General features: G+C 44.0%; 1 protein-coding gene across 1 annotated transcript in view; it reads right to left on the bottom strand.

The window, feature by feature from the left end:
• Positions 1 to 12,061, bottom strand: part of CCDC85A (coiled-coil domain containing 85A) — a 267,176-nt gene extending 255,115 nt beyond the window's left edge. The window contains exon 1 of the transcript XR_443979.3: positions 11,972 to 12,061. The gene's annotated coding sequence lies outside the window, so the exon portion shown is untranslated. The remainder of the gene's footprint in view (positions 1 to 11,971) is intronic.
• Positions 12,062 to 17,554: the final 5,493 nt, after the last annotated feature.

Below are 17,554 nucleotides of genomic sequence, written 5' to 3'. Positions count from 1 at the left end.
TCCCGCAAAATACAATTATAAGTGTAATCCGTGGACTATTCCTCTTAGAACTGACCCTGCTTGGACATCATCCTCTAAAGCAACAATGTTCAAATTTGTTTTTAAGTGCCATGACTTTCTTCAAATAAAATTGTATGTAAATTCTGATGTATAAAATAGAAGCAAGCTGCTCTACTTACAGCTGACAGTTCAAAGTGCTGAAGCCTGAAGAGGCAGACACGGATATGGGGCCCAGCCCACTCCCACTCTGTGGCCCCTAGATTGCATCTTTGAAACCCTTGGGACTCCTAAAAGAAAAGTTTGCAAACAATAGATCCAACTGCTCTGGGCACCAGGCTCTTAGCTACAAATGTTAACTATCTCAATTTCCTTACCATAACCATATGTGAAGGAACTCAATTATCACACCAACTCAGCTGAAAAACTGAGTCTCAGAAGAGTTAAGCAGCCTTCCCAAAGCCATACATCCGGGTCTATAAGTGGTAAAGCTAAATTCTAACCCAGTATTGCTTACTTCCAAACCAGTCCCCTTATCTCTACCCCATTAGAAACTTGGCACATAGGACAGAACACTAATTGAAAAAAGCAGGACACGAAGTTATATATGTCTAATATGATCCTACCCATTTAAAGATATAAATGTGTGATTAAATTATTAGAATATTGAAAAGGAATATACTAAAGCATATTTTAACAAATCATTAGGGTTAGTAATTACATTGATTATGAGAATAATAGCTAAAATCTGAGTGCTTACTACATGTCAGAGACTTTGCTAAGGACATTACATAAATTGTCTCATTAAATCCTCATAGCAACCACTTGGGGCAGGTACCATAATTTTTCTCATTTTACAAAACAGGAAATAGTAAATGACTTGCCCAAAGTCATACAACTTGTGAGTTCTGGGCTCAAACTCAATTTCTAAAGACCTTGCTCATAACAATACACTCTGGTGCCTTTCACTAATAAAGAAAATGTATTTATTTTTTTAATCAAACAAAAAATTAAAGATTGAGATAAAATCAGATCTGAAGCCAAATTTTCTTCAACACATGATTACCTAGCAAGACATGGGAGCTTCCTGGTGCATTGTCCACTATAAGGGTTAACATGGGTTTCTGAGCCTGTCAGCTTTCTTTGGGCCAAGTGCCTTCAGGACACATCACCCTGCAACTATCCAGCCATGAGAGGTACCTTCCTTCATGCTGGCTCAGCTCATGCCCTCCCTGGGAACCCTCACTGGGTGGTCTGCTCCAGAACTAAGGTTATATGACAGGGATCTAATCACTGTTGGTTTGAAACAGCCTATTTTCCCAGACTCTGATTTAGTACACGCTTCTCTTCTATCCCCCTTTTGCTACCAAGTCTCTGGTTCATCTGCAGGCAGAGCCTACGTTGCTCACTTGTAGGTAGTCTTCAAAGGATGGGCTGCAGAGGTCCACAAGTCACAGCCACAGCTTCAAAAATGGGCAGAAAAGGCAAAGTTGCCAGCATAATTTTCTGTTGACCAGCTAACTAGTCAGCTCCTGCCTGTCTCCTGAACTCAAGTCTGTGCCCTGACTGAGGCCCCAGCACTTCTTGGCAGAGTTGATTTCCCTGTAATGTGTCTGTTCTGAAAGCAGGTAGCTGGTGAGGTGCCTCTCTGGCACCTCCTTGTCTCCATCCTTGACTGTAACAATCCACGTGTCTTCAAAGGGACACTGAGCTGATTATGCCTCCCTGAGATAATCAACACTGTCCTGTAAGCTAAGCAATTCTGAGAGCTGAATTTCTTTTTTTTTTTTATTTTTTATGTTTATTTATTTATTTTGAGAGTGGGGGAAGGGGCATAGAGAGGGAGAGGGAGAATCCGAAGCAGGCTTCGCACTGTCAGCTCAGAGCCCAACATGGGGTTTGAACCCATGAACCGTGACATCAGATGTGAGCCGAAATCAACAGCCAGATACTCAACCGAGTCACCCAGGCGCCCCATGAGAGCTGGATTTCTGCATCCATCAGGAATGGGGCTGACAGCTACTCTGTCAGCCAGCTCATAGCTGTTTCAGCCTGTGGCTTCTTTTTCCTGGAGTGGTAACACTGGTCCACCTGGAGCCCAGCTGTGGCACCTTAACTGTCAGGGATGGCTGATCCAGAGCAAGTCTATGTGATTGATAACCCTCTGAGGATTCTAGTCTTTGGTGACTATGGACTTTCTCTGTCTTGTCTCAGGGCAACACAGTGTATTACAGCAATAGTGTCCACTGAGACACTAACACATTACAAAGGTGAGGAAAGTGTCTGTTATTAAATGGGTTTGGAAAATTCTGCCTCCATAACATTTATTGGAGAGTCACAACTCTCATTAGAATATTCAGGGGCCTGTGAAACCTTGCAATAAAGAAATCTGCTTAGTATGGCTACATCCAGTGTTGCCCAAACTTACGTATAAGGCCACAGCTCACACCTTAGTCCCCCAGAACTCCTACTGACCTCACATTGGACACTGGTGTTCTAATGAGCACGGCCTGGAAAACCTCAGTGGCCTCAGAGTGGATCCAGTAATCATCCAGTTATGTCTCCAGCTAGCTCTACAAGAGTCACTTCCCTTATCTGGGTCTCAACTTCTTCACCTGTAAAATGGGCGTTAGATTAAAATTGTTTTCAGGGTGCCTGGGTGGCTCAGTCGGTTAGGTGTCCAACCCTTGGTTTTGGTCCAGGTCACGATCTCACGGTTTGTGAGTTCAAGCCCCACACCGGGCACTGTGCTGACAGCACGGAGCTTGCTTGGGATTCTCTCTCTCCTTCTCTCTTGCCCCCCTGCTCACACACACTCTCTCTCAAAACAAATAAGCTTAAAACAAAATTTTAAGACTTTTCCAGTGAATCCTGAAGGAACCCTAAAGGGTCCATGGATCTACTTTAGGTACTTTCTCAAGGGATAAAATAGAAGAGAGGTCAGCTTGGAGCCCTTGAAACCCCCTCAGCCACAACTAGCACAGCTTTGTTGGCAGCTATTTTACGTATAATCAAGTTTTCTTGGAAGAGATCCTCTAAAGAATACCTTTTGGAAGAGAAAGCAATGGGGAAGTGATAGAAGGGGAGGAAGAGTGTGAGGGTGTCCATTGCCTTCTTGTTCACCGACAGTGCTGACTTTCCCAGTTTGGTTATCAGTTTAGCACCACTGTGCCACCCACCACATACGCACACACTCCCAGGTCCTCTGCTAACCAAAGGCTTGATGTGACATGATCTGACACCCTCATGCTACCGGCAAACCTCTATTCCCCAAGTGAAGCATACGAACTACCCAGCTGCTCATTAAAATGCAGATTCCTGGGCTTCACCTCAAACCTACTGAATCAGAATTCACAGAGAAGGGACTTAAGAATCTGCATTGTAATAAAATCCCCAGGAGATTCTTAGCTACTCTGAAGTTTCAGATCCACTGCTCAGATCTTGAGAGCTTGGAATTTTCCATCCCATGAGATATTTGATCCCCTCCCAGCTCTGGCACAATGCTAGAACTCGGTGACCACCCTTACCACAGCCGGGGTGCATGGGCCCAGGGAGAATCTCATAAGCATGCCCAGAGCATGCTAAGAGTGAGGCCTGGGGATAAAGGGCCAGTATCGTTTGTTAGGAAAAGGAAGTCTGAAATGAACACAGAGAACTAAAACACTGCGGTGAAGGAGGTTGGAGCTGGAGAAGCAAAAAGCAAGCTAGGGAAGGTCTGTGTGGTCAAAACAAGAGAAAGTCTGGCTGAATTCCAGAGATACAGGGCAACACGTGGCTGGCTTTTGTTTTGTTCTTTTTAACTTGTTCTGGCTGGGTATTCGTGTATTACCAGCTGGGGTTGGCAGGGGCAGAACAGGTCCCTTAGAGAGATGACAGGGAAGTGGCAGATGGAAGTAGGCTCAGGATGAATTGTTTTCCTCCTTCCCTCCCCCTCCCCCAAAGTGCACGTTACCCCAGAGGTCACTGGGAAAGGATGAGCAGGCTTTTGGGACAGATCCTCCCTCGTCCCCAAGTGCACTCTGTCTTTCTGAAGCTAAACAGCAGTCAGATGGAACCCACTCAACAAATAACAGCTAGAGAGCCTTCTGGGGTTCATGATCATGTGACAAGGTTAAAAAGCAGAGCAGGATGAAATCACCAGGGAAAGTCCCTAAATCCCAGCACCCAGTTTCTCTCTAGCAGGTTCTGGATTTTCTACCTTAGTGACATCAGTGATCTCAGATTTCCATCAATCCTTCCTCCTCTGTCACATAAAGTATATGGCTAAGAGAATGGGCTTGGGTGTCAGACAGACATGGGGTTGAATCCTGGCCCTGTGGCTCACACTCTGGGAAGGTTAGGTAACTCCTAAAGCTAAGGGTGGGTAAGTGGTCTCGTTTGCATGGGGTATGATAATGGCAGTGCATGCAACATTAAGATCCTTACAAAGATTCTGTGAAGCAGTGACTGGAGAGTCCTGAGCACCAAGCTTCTTACGCATCTAGATTTTTATTATAATTTTTATTATATGCTGCAGGCCTCTACACAGGCTCTTTCAAATTCATGTAGCAGAGAGGGTTCCAAGCCTCCCGTGATGGTCAGAAGTTATTGAACTGAGCTGAAGGACAGGGAAAAGACAAGAGCCTGCAGAGAGAGGAAATGCAGGAACTCACATCTGCATAAATCAAAGACAGCAGGGATTTGAAAGAGACATGGGTGCCTTTCACACTAGTTCCTATACAATTCAGAGAGAGACGGGTTTTCTCGTTTGTTCTACTGAACCTGTAACACAAAGTGAAAAAGCAATAGCACAAACCAACCGATTTTCCTCATAAAGAAGAAACAAATACATATAGGATTCCAGGGTGCTTTCTGTGGAAGAAACACAGATAGGAATGAAAAGTTTGTGAAAATGCACCCAGAAGGGATGTGCCTTCTCTGACCCCATCATGCTACTCCTGCCCGTTCATTACTGCTTCTCTGCTAGTGCTGGTGGAGCCTCTGCCTTCCAGGCTGAGGTTCTGACAGGTTAACACACCTCAGAATCACCTGGGGGGCTTGGGTCAACAAAGACTTCAGGGCCCACCCCCGAGTTTTTGATTGGGGGCCCAGAAGTGGCACCCAAGAGTTTGTATTTTTCACAGTTCCCAGTGGGGTTTCTGGCCAAGGTCCTCATTCTGAACAGCATGGGTCAAATTCCATCCCTCCTAAGCTACTGAACCCTTTTATGCCCCAGGTGGCTCATCTATAAATTGGGGATAAGCACATTTACTTCACAGGGTTCTTGTGAGGATTAGTTACCCCTCATAAAGTGCTTAGGATGCTTTCTGGAATTTATTAAGCCCTCAATAAATGTGAGCCATATAAGCCATAATCCCAGAGAAGGGGCTACAATCAGGATGCACTTTGCTATAAAATCCTTCATACTTGCTTTACAGAACTCAAGTCGTCCCTCAGAATGGGTTCTTTTCTCCTTGTGTTCATCACTACATTCATTCAAGCTTTATTAAAATTAACAGTACCTAAAATGTACTGAGCACCCAGCATGTACTAGGAACTAAGCAATTCACATGGGTTCTTTCTGTCACCTTCATAACAATCCTGTGAGATGGGCCGAACATCCTGCATTTGCAGATGAAGAGAACGAGAATGCCAGAGTACTTAAATATCTGAAATATCTTGCTCTGGGTCCCATAACTTCTAAGCAGCAAAATTGGGATTTGAGCCTCCTAATCCCATTTGACTACAGAGCCTATACCCTTCTCCACTCCAGACATAGCAAATAGGTTTCATCGCCCAGTCATCCCATCTGCTAATAGTCACCTGGGGTACAGCATTTTGAGGCATAAATATTGTGATTCAAGGGGATGTTTTGCTGGAATTGATTAGAAATGTCTGGCTGCCATGCAGCTAGAGAAGCGGGTGTCAAAACATAGACCGGATATTTGCTGCCCTGCATTTTGCTATGGCAACACAGAAGGTGGTAAAGTTTTCCTAATTTTATTGGAGATTATATTTAAATACACGCAAATCAGGTGAATGCCCCCAGGAGTTACTAATGATTTCAGATCTGTAGTCGAGCTCCTCTGCCCACTGTAATTTAATTTACATGGTATTTCAGTGCACAATGAAGCAAATAGCCATGCGACTAAGCCACATCTGTAGATGGTCCAAAACCATTTTGTTGTTGTTGTTGGAGTTCCAGAAGGGATACAGTGCTTTAAAACTGTCAAGAGATTATGTGACATGATTGATAGATACTCTAGCAAGTTTCTGGAAAGTATGCAAGGATTTAAAGAGGAAAGAGACACTCCATCTTCAGGTGACACTGAAAAAGCACAGCTTCAACCTTCTGAAGTTGATTCCTGATTGTGTGAAGGTATTTTCCAATTCCCTTAAACCCATGGTTCTCAAATGTCAAGGCACAGGAAAAATTGGCATTAGGAAATCTGTTTAAAAAGCAGATCTCCAGTTGCCCTGGGAGATTCGAATCCAGACCGTCAGGGATAGAGCCAGGCAACCTGCTCATTAAACAGGTACCACAGAGTCTTAGGACCACACCTGGGAAGCCCTGCCTTAAGCAATGCTCTAGAATAGCAGCTCCCCTTGTTTTTCAGTGTGAGGAAACCTTTTATTCAAAAAATTTCTCAGACGTCACTTGATAGCAGCTGAGAAAATGCAGGATGGCCAAAAATTACAATTCATTTTGTATGATTATAGATAAATAGGTGTTTTATTTACCATAATGATATGTATATAGATATTTGAGAAAGAATAAGAACTCTGTATAAAAGATAGTGTTTAATCCATCTGTATGCAATGCTCAGTGCACATAGGGATTTCAAAGCTTTTGCAGATACTCTGCTAACCTTCCAGCCACCCCTCCCCCAATCCTGCCCACCCTGCCTGCAGATGTTCACAGGCCAAAGTGGAAAACCAATGACTGAAGTTTTGATTCCTGCCCACTCTTTAGTACAATTTCCCATTGGCATGTGGAAGAGACATCACCTACTGAGTGGGAGAGAAGAAAAGTCATATTCATTGAGCACTACCATGACAGGAGTGGATCCATATTGGCCGATTTATATACATATTTTCATTTAAAAGCAGGAGTCCAATTCTTTCTTCCATCATCTGCATCAACAGAGTAGAAACCCAAATATGATTAATAAATTCTCATTTTACTGTAAAATCAGATATCACCACCTCTTATATCTCCATTCCAGTTTTTATGCTTTTTGTGGCTAAAATTCACATTTGAAAATAATAGAGAACAAACTGAGGGTTGATGGGGAAGTGGGGGAGAGGGGAAAATGGGTGATGGGCATTGAGGAGGGCACTTTTGTGTTGAGTACTGGGTGTTGGATATAAGCGATGAATCATAGGAATCTACCCAGGAAACAAAGAGCACACTGTATACATTGTATGTTAGCTAACTTGACAATAAATTGTATTAAAAAGAAAAAAGAAAGAAAGAAAATCAGAGGAAAGAAAGAAAGAAAGAAAGAAAGAAAGAAAGAAAGAAAGAAAGAAATGAAATAATAGTGAACCAAAAAAAAGTGTCTGGCATCTGTCAGGAAACACTATGCTGACAATAATGAAGATCTCACAGGAGCGCCTGGGTGGCTCAGTCAGTTAAATGTCCAATTTTGGCTTAGGTCATGATTTCACAGGTCATGAGTTTGAGCCCTGCATCAGGCTCTGTGCTAACAGCTCGGAGCCTAAAGCCTGCTTCGGATTGTGTCTCCTGCTCTCTTTCTCTCTCTGCCCCTCTCCAGCTTGCACTCTCTTTCTCAAACAAAACAAAACAAAACAAAACAAAAGACCTCACAAAAATCAGGTTGGGTTGAGTACAGGAGATTCTATCACTAAAGAGGTACTTATTCGGATATTTTTGAATGGTCCTTATTCTGTTTGCCAAAATCAAAACTCTTCTCAACTTTAGACACTGAGAAACGGGAAGGCAGGATTGTCTTTCTTTAATAGAGTAACTGGGTTCTAACAGATGTGGCTTAAATAAGATTATGATCCAAATTACATTTTGCTTCAACTCACATTCAAATTGGCTGAGAAATCTCTGCGTAGATGATGGGCGATGCTGGTCTAGAATTCAAAATTTACAGAGAAAATCTATAAAGCGCATGTGGACAATGACAAAATGGAGGTATGTAAAAGACAAAGGGAAACACAGCACAATTGTCAGTAGCCAGGAAGTGCCGGCCAGAACCCCAGTCCTGCCTGGCCCTGAAGGACCGGCTTGACATGACCATGTATTCGTTTGATATTGTCCTAAGTCGTAACAATGAGGACCTAGATTGTGGTGAAGACCCAACCTTAAGAACTCAAGGACAAAAACACTCAGAAAGCTGGCTTAAATCAACTGTACTCTGATCATTTCTAGCTGGGCTATGCTCGCATTAAAAACCATCAGGCTCGTAGATGATTGAGCTGTAGTTCATTAAGAAATGCTTGGAGGCTGATGAGAAAGGAGAAAATGAGAACTGTTTCATTGGGAGAATTTTTTTTTTTAATTGCTATTTGTCTTCTTGACACCAAGGAGAAGCACAAGGAGATTCAGCAGCTGCATTTAGTTTGCAATGACCTTTCCCCTCTGTTGAACTCTGACCCTGCTGTTTCAATCACCCAGACACGAAACGGGCAAGGAGATGGTTTAAGAGCATTTTCCTTTGTAGTGTGGTGGGAGGGAAAAAAGTTGAGAAGAAAATCTCTCCAGCGAGACAAATTGCCTCTGGGCTTTGGCTGACAAAGGGTTAACAGAACATCAGGTCCAGTTTCCTGCTCAGCAGTTTAATTGCTGCAGCCAGGGAAACATTTGAGGGAGAGAGGGCTGTTACTGGGGACCTCATTTTTCAACGCCCTGTCAGAAAGCTAGTCCACTGAATGGGCTGGCTACAGAAACCAGGAACTGGGTCCCTTTTCCAAATTCAGATGACTCAGATTCTATTGACTTGTCCCTCAGGAGAAATTCTCTAGTTGCTGACCACCCTTGGTGTCTTCCATTTGTTATTAGATTATTTCCCTGGAGAGGCAACCCACATAGAGGAAGTGTGTGTGTGATTTCAGAGCAGAGTTTCCAAAGATGAGCATACGTCAGTCACTAGGAAGGCTTATTAAAACAGATAGTAGGCCTGCTGTTAGAGTTGTTTCAGTAGATCTGGGTGAGGCCCAGAAATTGTTTGCATTTCTAACAATTCCCAGGTTGTGCTGCTGCTGGTGGTCTTAGGACCACTTTGTGAGCACAAATGTTCTAAAATATACTTTCCACTGTCTTCTTTCTGCCTGAATAATTACACACACACACACACACACACACACACACACACACCAGCATAATAAACATTACAGGTGTTTAAAATGCCAATTTTTGTTATCATTATTAACAACTACATGGAGTACCCACTGTGTACCAGTGTTACTAATTTTCTAAGGCAGGTATTGTTGCCCATTTTATCAAAGTAAGTCCTGATCCAACCCAAGTCTGACTCCTAATTTCATGCTCTTTGTTTTTTTTAATGCTTATTTTTTTGAGAGAGAGAGCATGTGCACCAGCAGAGGGGGTGGGGGGACTTGTTGAAACACACACGGCTACCTCCAAGGTTGTGCTCTAGTAGGACTGGTGTGAAACCCAAGAATTTGCACTTCTAACCATTTCTCAAGTGATGCTGAAGCTGCTGGTCCTGGGACCACACTTTAAGAACCAGTGTTTTAGAACAAGCCTTCCTGGATTAACTCAGCTTCTCTGATTCATCTTATATTCACCGATTCAGCAGACATTGCTGGAGTGACTACTATATGTGAAGCTCCTTTTTTGTTCTAAGGATAAAGCTTTAATCTAAGGTGAAAACATTTCTGCCCTCACAGAGCTCACTATCTAGAAGGAACAACCAAGCAGAAATAATAAATATACAATGTGACAGGTGATCCAAAGAAAGACAAAAAAAAATAGTGGGCAGATGGAGGGATGCTATTTTAGTGGTCTGTTTACCTCTCAGGAGAAGTATCCATCAGAGCAGAGACCTAAGAGGTGATGGAGGAAGCCAGTGTAGACATCTAGATGAAGAGTGTTCCAAAGAGGAATTAGCAAGTACAAAGGCCCTGAGACAGAAACATGCTCAGTGTGTTCAAGGAGAACTAAGGAGACTGGTGGACTGGTGGCAGAAGGGGTGTGTGCAACAGAAAGTGGTAAGAGGTGAAATTCAGATTTAATAGGTATCTGCATTTAAAAAAAAACTCCCCTGGAGACTCCAACACACATCCAGGTTGGAAATGACATCTCAGTTGCCCTTATTTCTAAAGCTCATCCAACTTTTCTCAGTTCTCATTAACAGTATTTTGGTGTGTGATCTGAGAGTAGATATATCCCTGGAACACAAAATAAGGACTGCATCCTCACAGGGTAAGGTTTATTGGGCATGCCAGGCACTGAGCTTTGTATGATTGTCATTCAAAGAAATCATTTCTCCCTCTTTTTAAAAAAATTTTTAATGTTTATTTTTCAGAGACAGGGACAGAGTACGAACAGGGGAGGGGCAGAGAGAGAGAGAGATATAGAATCTGAAGCAGGCTCCAGGCTCTGAGCTGTCAGCACAGAGCACAAGGCAGGGCTTGAACCCACAAATTGTGAGATCGTGACCTGAGCGAAAGGCGGATGCTTGACTGACTAAGCCACCCAGGCACCCCTCATTTCTCCCTCTTATACAACAGCCTGAACCAAGCTTACATCTTGAGTGTGGAAATGGAAGAAAAAGGCTGAATCCAAAGAGGAAGGAAGAGCTTTTGGTGACAGACAAGATACAGATACATAGGAGGGAAAGAATGGATATGCGTGGCTACCCATGGGGACTTGGAGAGGGAATGGAATTTACATCAGGACAACAAGGGGCCTGATTTTATATAAGCCTATGTGAATCAAATGGAAGTATGTGTGGGTGGGGGGAGGGAAGCTGGCCAGGGAAGAAAGAAGAGACACAGAATCAATCTATATACCTGAGATTGATACTACACTGCATGTTAACTAACTGGAATTTAAACAAAAACTTGAAAAAAGTTGTTGTTTTTTTTTAAAGCAGAGTATAAGAAAAGTACACTACCCCACCAGTCTATCACCCCAAGCTGCTATTTCCAACAGAGCTGCAGCAAACACAAAATGGACAAAGGTCAGTTCTCCTGTCCTTCAAGCATATGGGTATGTAACCAGCTGGCTTTGTAAGAGGGATCTCCCATTATGGAGAACACTTTATCCCATAAATAAGTCAGACTCAATTATTTTATATCAAAACAATATCTTAGCTTTTTAACGAGCACAACTGCCAATACCCACAGTCACGCATTATGAATCACTATTTGCTCCTTCCTACACTTTCTAATTTCCTGCTAAGGAGACAGGGCTGAATGGGGTCATTAATCTGAATTAGAAATACTGTGACCTGCTCTGCACTTTGCTCGCTAACACTGTGTGGCAGAGCTGGATCTGGAGGGGGGTTTACTTTCTATACAGTTCTGAGGAAGAGGTGGGGCCATGAGGGAGATACTGAGCAAGTTTTCACTTTTAAGCCTCCTTTAATGCTGGGTGCATCTCACAGTGGGCTTTGAAATCATTGCTGTCATTCCGATGCCTTTACTGAAGCTGTTGTCAAAAGGCAAGCTTTGCTCAGCCTCTGTCTGGAACTCTGGAAGACTCACCTAAGCAGCCTAAAATAATGTGCTCCCTTTGTTAGAGAAGGGGGACTTGTGTATTTTTCTGGCTGAATTGACATAGCTCAATGGATGTTTCACTGGTGATGCCATGGAGGGCAGACTCTGAAGAAAGCAGGACCATCTGAAAGGCAGTTGGTTCAATAAGTCTCTCTTGCAATTGCTTGCTTATTTCAGAGGGAATGCAATGAATGGCCCTTGGAAAAGCTTAGCTGCAAAGCATGCTGACTTTGTGGGCTGAGAAAATACACAGAGAGAAAACTCAAGTTTATTACATTACCTTCTTTTTAGGACTCTGGTAAGAATTTTGATGGACTTTCTGGGGCTAATCGGAGCTGGGGACTCTCTTCAGAGGGTTAGAACCAGCCTTGTTCTCCCCAGGCCTCTGAAACAGAACCACAGATTAGAACAGACACCTAGCACAGCGTTTGGCCAAAGGATGCTGTTTTTGACCTACCCCACTCCATTCTGACCCCTAATTGGTTACACCCTTTACTGCTAACAATACTATGCACTAGAAGTAAAAAGTGAGTTCCAAAGGGTTGGAAAAATTCCCCGCAGGCAGGTCTGTGAGGGTCAGTCTGCAGGTGCAGCCCCAGTGTTCTGAGGCCATCCAGAACAGCTGCATTCCCTCAAGTCACTTCTGGGTGTCTCCCCCAGACCCAGAGTGCACAGCTGAAGGAACTGTGGTCTGAGCTGAGTCATTCATCTGTCCTATCTGCTGGGCCCCACCGCACTATCCCAGAGACCTTGGAAGCCGGGAGGATGGGACCCTCAAATTTTCTTTATAGCTGGTACATGGAAACTTTGCCCTTTCTGACTCATCTCCTGCCTCCCTCACCCCCTTCCACAGTCCTGGGTGGTGGGAGGTTCTTAAAACAGCCCCGAATGCAGCTCTGCCCTGAACCTCCTGAACTGGCCAACCTCCTACCGCCCCCTGCACGTGCCCCACGGCCTCCTGAGAGACCCAGAGGTGACCACAGCCAACTGACTTCGGAGCCTTGGGCATTAGGGGTTTTGTTGCTGCTCTAAGCTATGGAAAACTTGAGTAATTTTCTGTGGTCACAACCCCAGGGGCCCTAGTCAGTGTAATTATAAGTCAATCACTTTCCTTCCAACTCTGGTTCCTCTTCCCTTTGGGCAGGTAAAATCATTACCATGGCTCCTTTCTCCTCTCAGCCAGACATTTATACAGGCCATTTACCTCATGGCTCATGAATCTTCTCAACTGAATGTTATTTGGTGGTGGTGGTGGTGGCAGGGGGGTTGTACTTATTTATTTAACTCAGAGCAGCAGAAGGCCCATCATTGATTTCCCCGCCCTCCACAGCATTGGGACGCCTTTTGTTTTCCTAAGTGTGAGTGAAGGGTAGATGATCCCCACAAAAAAACCTTCCCGAGGCACAGCCCCAGAGGGCCCCCCAACATGCAGCCCTCAGCCCATACCACAGTTTGACCTGGAGATGCCCCCTTCATACAACAAGGCCAGGGGAAACAACACTCTGTCCTCAAGGGAGGCACTGGGGCTGGACGGGGAGAGAGATGGGTTTTTGTGCATCTAGAATGCAAAGAACCCTTTCCAAATTTCCCTTACTACACTAATTAGAAATAAAGAAGAAAAAATACCTTCTTGAGTCTGGTAAAGCAATTCCAAATACAGTATGGTCATTTATGAGAGTTTTGTTGAGCCAGAATTGAAGGGACTGCTTAAGTTCTCCCCAAAACACCTCCTAATTATCTCTCCCTCCTAATCCATCAGCAACCTTACCAAGTAGCCTTGCAGAAACTGTTCATATTAAAACCTCTCCTGATGTAGAAGGTGTTCCCACCTCAGGCTAAACCCAGCCCACAGACCTCAGATCTGGGGAAGCTTTATTCCTGGAGGCACCCACATCTCAGAAACGGTACAGTTCCCTGCATGATGTGCATTTCCGAGGTTCTGGATTTACAGCTTCCCTCACAGGACAGCCCGGATTTTGTAGTCCAACAGCCAGATTCGCTGTCTGTTCCTGCCCCTGTGGCACATACTTCGGAGGCCTTGCTGCATTTTTAATTATGTAGTTGAGCTGTTGTCAGCATTTCCATAATCGTTTCTTATGGTCCTTCCTTCAGTGTTTTACAACATAGCAATTCCCTAAAGTGGATGTCAATACAGCAGCATCAGTTAATAAGAGAATGTGCTCACAGAGTCTAGGGGACCTGGGTTCAAATCCGCGGTCTGTAAATTATTAGCTGTGTGGCCTTGGACAAGTTATTCAACCTCCCTAAATTCTAGTGTCTTCATGAACAAAATGGGGGCGATAACAACACCTACCTCATGGAATAGTTCTAAGGATGAAATAAGATAATGAACAAAAATGTTCTGGGTCTAGAGGCACCTGGGTGGCTTAGTTGGTTGAGCATCTGACTTTTGATTTTGGCTCAGGTCATGATCTCACAGTTTGTGAGACTGAGCCCCATGTCAGGCTCTGTGCTGACAGTGCAGACCCTGCTTGGGATTCTCTCTCTCTCCCTCTCTCCCTCTGTTCCTCCCCTGCTCACACTCTCACTCTCTCTCAAAATAAATAAATAAATGAACTTAGAAAGAAAGAAAGAAAGAAAGAAAGAAAGAAAGAAAGAAAGAAAGAAAGAATTGTCCTGGGTCTAGGGTGACACTGTCCAATAGGTATATAATGAGAGACACATGTAATTCTAAATTCTCTACTAGTTTCATTTTTTAAAAAAAGGAAAAGAAACAAGTGAACTTAATTTAACATATATATAAACATCATTACCAAACAACATCAGTATAAAATATATGAGTTATCTTTGTCATACAAAATCTTTGAAATATTCTATGTATATTATACATCTCAATGACAACAAGCCACATGCCAACTGCTTGCAGAGGGTGGCTGCCATATGAGGCCTAAAACATGGTAAATATTAGGTAAAGGCACATTCCTTTCACTAAGTGTCCTTCCATGCCTTGGGGTTTATAGACATTTGGAAATGAACTCGGAAGCCACCTTTAGCCCCATTGTTGAAAGGTAATTTTTGAGTTCTAAACCCTGTCTTTTCCTGTAGGGAAACAGGCAAGGCCTTGGTGCTCAGCCACCTGTGCACAGGTAGAGAGTTTTATGGATTCCCAACTCTACCATTCTGACTTCCTTTGGAACCCTACACCTCAAAGTTGCAGAGGCCCTCAGTAGTCTAGTCTAATCTCTTACCATTTGCTTGAGCACCTCATATAATGCTCATGCTAATCCCTCAGCCTCTTCTTGAATGCCCCCAACAGTGAGCAGCTCACCAAGCCCCTGGGAGTGCCTGGTCCACTTTCAGATGACTTTGGCTTAGAAGCCAATCTTTCTTCTCTCTAGCTTCTGCCCATTGGTCCTAATACTAACCCCTGGGGAGAGAATAAGTCAAAGCTCTGTTCTGTATGTGAAGCTGGTTCTTAGGTCCCCCTCTAGGTCTCTTTTGTCAAAGATAAACAGGCCCAGTTATTTCCATGGTTGCTCGTATGACAGGATGTGAAACTCCCTCTCCATGCTATGTGTATGTATCTTTTGCAAAGTGCAGCTTCCAGAACTACACATAAGATAGTCAGTGTGGGCCTCAAAGACAAACATTCCTGTTTGTGGGCAGCCTCACCACCACTGCCATCTTTGCCACAGCCACACCACACCCTCAGCATTTTGTGGCAGGCAGCCCCTCAGCCTATAAGGCCTCCACATGCCCAGCTCCATGCCAGATGCCAGGGGCTCTCCACCTACCAATTGAGTGTCCTTCTGACGCTGGCCTCTCTTCCTTCTAGTCTGGATGCAAGGAGGCCCAGGAGCTCCAGTATCACGTCTCCTCCTACCATGCCAGGGTCTATGAGCCCTTGCCAGCTCCCTCACAGCCTCATACACAGAGGCAGAGAGCCCGGAGATGCCTTGGCATATTGTTTCTCTGGGGGATTAAGGCTGCTCCCCTTGTGCCCCTCTGGCAGTGGGGAAACCCTTGGCTAGCTTTCCTCTTGTGTGTTAGGGAAATTCCTGCCAGGATCCCAGCACTGGGGCTGCAGTTTCAGCCTCTCCCTTCTAGATGTTTCTTTGCCACTGATTAACCTCACACCAAACTCCCATTAAGGCCCTGTTCAAAAGAGTGGGGTGGACAATGCATGGGGTTGGGTGGGAACAAATACACTTCTCCAGAGATAGGGAAGGAAAGGAGCAGCTGCAAAGGAAGATTAAGCTCGGCCTCACTCCCATCGATCAATAAATCAGTCAATCTTTATTGAGCTCCTCTGCCTGCACATGCTCATTAGCCAGCATGGACCCAAGAGTTGCAGCTCTGAGTCTGGGATTTGAGGGGGAGGAGAAGGCTTCTGTAAAACATTTTCACCTCATGAAGTTCAGTAGATTCCCTGTAGGGTCATTAGCTAATTCATGCTAAGGTGTTAATGACTTATCAGCTTTCTTTCTTTCTAAAGGGACTCTAGCCAGGGAGGGCCTGGGCAGGGACCTCCTAAAAGGGTAAAAGGTGGAGAAGTAAATGCTAAAGGCAAACGTGTCTATCTTGCCATTTTCCCCAGGGCTCAGGAGGCTGAATGTTCACTAGGCTCAGGAAAGAAGGTAGGAGCAGAGCTCTGGTGACAGTGCTGCTTTCATTCCCTGGTTCTTCCCTTCACCAAATGTGACCTACAGCCAGTTACTTGGCCTCCTGAGCCTCTGCCCAAGTAAAAGAGGGGCATCCACCAAATACAGACGGGAGGATAAAGAACTTGGTATAGTTCTTGGTTTAAAGCAAAACAAAACAAGAAAACGTGGTGATTACTTTTGTTCATCTTGAAATAAACCCAGACTGACAAGAGCTGTGGCCTTCCAAAAAGGGGATTGATGGTGAATCTTCCTTGGCCTTCAACTATAACAATTCCTGCCATCCAGACCTCATCTGGTGGCCTTCTATAACACTATCTTTTGCAAATTTGTCCAATCCTTTTTGATATTTATTCCCATTCATTTATATATCCTCCTTATATTACCTCTTAATTAATGAGTCTCACAAGTTTTTGTTCTAAAATCACCTCCCTGAAACATTAAAGGCAGGTTCCTCAACCCAGTGTTTTGGGATTTGATAACCAAGCTGCACTTTCCTTTTGACTCATCATTTTATAGATTCTGCCCATGTCTTAGCTCAGGCTTTTCCCTCTGCAGAGCCTGTACTGCATCTTTATACCTCAGTCTTGCCTGCTTCACAGTATTCATCCATCCATTCATTCAACAAACATTTATCAGTTCCTTCTAAGTATTGCTGATAAGAGCAGGACCACAATCATGGTCTCTTTCCTCATAGTCATTATATACCACCAGGAAAATGGAAAGAAATAGGTAAACAAGCAAATGAGTAAAATAATTCCAGTGTAATGGAATAGAAATAAGTATAATGAAGAAAATGAACAAGAGGTTGAGATGTGGACTACTACAGAGGTCATCAAGGAAGGAAGGAAGAAGTCCTCAGGTGGAAAAGAGGTCAGCATGAGACCCTGAGATACTGAGAATGGGGGGAATAGGGAATGGGTGGGGGGTGGAGGGACAGGGTTGAGCCAGACCATGAATAGCTCTGTAGCCCATCAAAAAGGGCCTGGACTTTATTGTTAAACTTGTTGAGAAGCTGATGATAGGTTTTAATCATGGTGGTAACATAGCCTGATGTTTGTTTTAAAAGGTTAACTTTGCCATCACATACAACATGAGTTAGGTTTGGGAAGAAAACAGATTGCAAATTTGGAGACTGTTGTTTTAACCTAAATGAGAGACAATGGTGGATGAGACCCATGGAAAGAAGTAGATAAATTCTAGGCACATTTACAAACTAGAGGTAAAAAAGAGCAGGGGGT

This window comes from Panthera tigris, chromosome A3 (assembly GCF_018350195.1).
Source record: "Panthera tigris isolate Pti1 chromosome A3, P.tigris_Pti1_mat1.1, whole genome shotgun sequence".
Classification (NCBI taxonomy): domain Eukaryota; kingdom Metazoa; phylum Chordata; class Mammalia; order Carnivora; family Felidae; genus Panthera; species Panthera tigris.
Note: the sequence above shows the minus strand (reverse complement) of the source record. Positions and strands in the feature narration are given on the sequence as shown.